We start from the raw sequence: 3036 nt of genomic DNA on the forward strand, positions 1-3036 counted from the left end.
CTGTCAGGGGAGTCAAAAGATAATTACGTCATCATTAGGGTTGCCAATTAACTTCAGAAATGGAAAATAATGGACAATTGTGATTCTTTATCTTTTATTCTTTAAGAAAATTGTGTTTATTCTTGTATTCTTGTAGAAAATAAGTGTTTGTTCTTTAAGAAAATAAAGGACAGAATAAGGGATGCTCCAAATATTTGTACTGTACCGTAATGTATGTCTGCCTGCAGTCAAATAGTTCTCGGAAATAATCACAATAGTTTTGCTTAACCTATTTATGTGCAATTATTCTAAAAATAATTTTAATGTCACACAAAAAATGTCATCGGCCTGAGTAAATTGTACCAATATAGAATTGTGACTTCACAAGTGTAGTAAGTTAGGGGGTGGAAATACTGTGAAATTACAAATGGCATAGAATTTGAAAGCGTAACAACTGAAGGTCTATGAAACGTCAGTCAATAAAACATTTTAAACAAAGGCATTTAAAGTTTTTAACTAAAAAATCATTGCAACCATATAGCCTTTGAATGAAGGAAAATGCATATTTTTCAATTAAAGAAAACTTAGAGAGTGTGGGCTACTTCTGGTGCTTGGATTTGTACTTCAATAATGAGGTCCAAGTTTAAGAATATACTAGAAGTAAATTTTTTTAAATGCATTTTTTCCCTCTCTCTATTTAACTGAATTAAAATGTAGACGTCTTCCCTCAGGTAGATTGAATGTTGGGTTCATGATCAATAAGTTGTTTGCATTCGCCCAAACTGAACCAAAACGCGGACGGTGAAGGGAACGGAGACATGAGACAACTGACGAACTGGGATCTCGCCCGAGAGCCCAATCACCTTCGAGTGTAAACTAAACAAGCCAATGACAGTTGGCACATCAGTTTTTCGCTGAGGAGCCGAGACTACGCGCCCCGGCCGTACAGCGGTGGTACAGCAACTGTGGCGACGGAACGTAACGTCTCCGTTAACCTCCTTCAGGGAACGAGGATTACACAAGTAACCGAGACGTTCCCGTTCAGTCAGTCATGTTCGACGTTATGTCAGTCGTGACTGACGAATTTGGATCTCGCCCGAGAGCCCAATCACCTTTGAGTGTTAACTAAACAAGCCAATGACAGTTGGCGTGCATGTTTCGCCACGCGCACCCCGCCCCGCAGCACGGGTAGAAAAGGAGAGATCGTGCGAACGCACATCAGCTTTTCGCTTCGTAGTCGAGCATTCTTGACCCAGCTGGGAATGCTACGGAAGCCACATCCTGCGCATAGGAGGTATCATGTGGAAAACACATATGGACTGGCCCAGGGCAGTGCTACGTATGGAATTCCCTGTGGTAGACTCAACCCGCCTGGGGTGAGACGACTACACAACAGAGATGGTCTGACGACTGCCAGGGAAAGACACGGGCTTACCGTGAGGGGAGCCATACCGTGGAAGAGTACACATGTGGGATTGCCCGAAGGGGGAATCACTACACACGGACACCTAGCCCAGCACAAGGCCTGACCGCCGAGGGTGCGGGAGGAACTCCAACAGGGTTAGCCATGGGGAACTGAACTGAGAAGCAGAAAAGCGCAAGTATCCGGTCCTTAGAGGGGAATGGCGCAGCAAGCGTGATCGACACCAAGCGGGTCCGGTGTTACTGCCTACCTGAGGTGAGTACACGAGAGGACACGGGCTCTACACGGAGATTATAGAATCTCGCAAACGTGTTAGGCGTCGCCCAGCCGGCAGCTCTACAGATGTCTGCTATCGAGGTGCCACGCACCAATGCCCAAGAAGATGCCACTCCTCTCGTAGAGCTCTCACTCCGAGGGGGCATGGTAACTGTTGGGCCTGGTAAGCTAAGACTATAGCCTCCACTAACCAGTGGGCAAGTCTTTGTTTGGAGACAGCCTTTCCCGTTTGCAGTCCTCCAAAGCAGACAAAGACTTGGTCTGAGGTCGTGAAGCGCCGCGTACGGTCCACGTAAATGCACAGAGCGCGAACGGGACAGAGCAGAGCGATGGCTGGGTCTGCCTCCTCCCGGGGCAGCGCTTGCAAGTTCACCACCTGATCCCTAAAAGGCGTGGTGGGAACTTCGGGCCCCGGGTCTCAGGACAACGTGAGAGTTACCCGTTCCAAATTCTAGGCACGAATCGTCAACCGAGAATGCCTGCAGGTCCCCTACCCTCTTGACCGAGGCCAAAGCGGTGAGGAGCGCTGTCTTAGGTTCCACTTCAGCCTGTAAGCGTGTCTACTAGACGGGGCCCTGGCTGAAGTGATGGTGTTTACTACTGTTGGAGGTAGCCCACCTAGAACCTCTGCGTCCCGTCCAGGGATCACAAGTGGAGATTCCACAAGTCTGGACGCGGTTGCCAGAGGGTGCCCCCTCTCTGAGAAAGGAGATCCCTCCTCAGAGGAATTTGCCAAGGATGGGCTGTCGCGAGGAGGGTCCCTCGGCCAGGGAGTAAAACAACTGGCAATGAGACGTGTCCAGGGAGGCAAACAGGTCTACCTGAGCGTCCCCAAAGCGTCTCCAAATCAGCTGGACTGTCTCGGGGTGGAGTCGCCATTCTCCCGGAAAGCCTTATACATAAATGTAAAGTAAAGTAAGTTAAGAATGAGCAGGGAGAAGAAACTGACAGGGAGTGCGGGGAGAGTTAGTAACAATTCATATTGGAATCTGAAGCGGTACATTGCCAGAAAGCAGGAGAATGTGCTCCGCAAACATGGTGCCGCAAAAGGTGAGTTAGTTATATACCATAATAAATGAATAAACAGGTAGGCTAAGGTTATATTCGGTTGTACGGAGCCCCGATCATGACATGCAGACAAAATCACGGCCACGAATTTAGAATAGGCTAGTTCTCTTTTATGTTAGGACTACATTATGGCCATGAATTAAGAATAATTTTTTTCGTTTAGTCTAAATTATGGCCACAAATTAAGTATTTGTTCTCTTGTTTAGGCTTAGCTGCCACGAATTCGTTCATTCGTTAATTAATTCGTTCGTTCCCTTAACATTTATAAATAATAATAAATTGATTAAAAA

At 46.9% G+C, this 3036-nt stretch overlaps 1 long non-coding RNA gene across 1 annotated transcript in view; it reads left to right on the plus strand.

Annotated features, from left to right (window-relative positions):
- The window catches only part of LOC107555318 (uncharacterized), a 16441-nt gene extending 13640 nt beyond the window's left edge, over nt 1-2801 (plus strand). Inside the window, exon 3 of the long non-coding RNA XR_001605152.1 lies at nt 2643-2801. This is a non-coding gene — a long non-coding RNA (uncharacterized lncRNA). The remainder of the gene's footprint in view (nt 1-2642) is intronic.
- Nucleotides 2802-3036: the final 235 nt, after the last annotated feature.

The sequence above is a fragment of the Sinocyclocheilus grahami genome, unplaced genomic scaffold, assembly GCF_001515645.1.
Source record: "Sinocyclocheilus grahami isolate Dianchi unplaced genomic scaffold, SAMN03320097.WGS_v1.1 scaffold531.1, whole genome shotgun sequence".
In the NCBI taxonomy this organism is placed as follows: domain Eukaryota; kingdom Metazoa; phylum Chordata; class Actinopteri; order Cypriniformes; family Cyprinidae; genus Sinocyclocheilus; species Sinocyclocheilus grahami.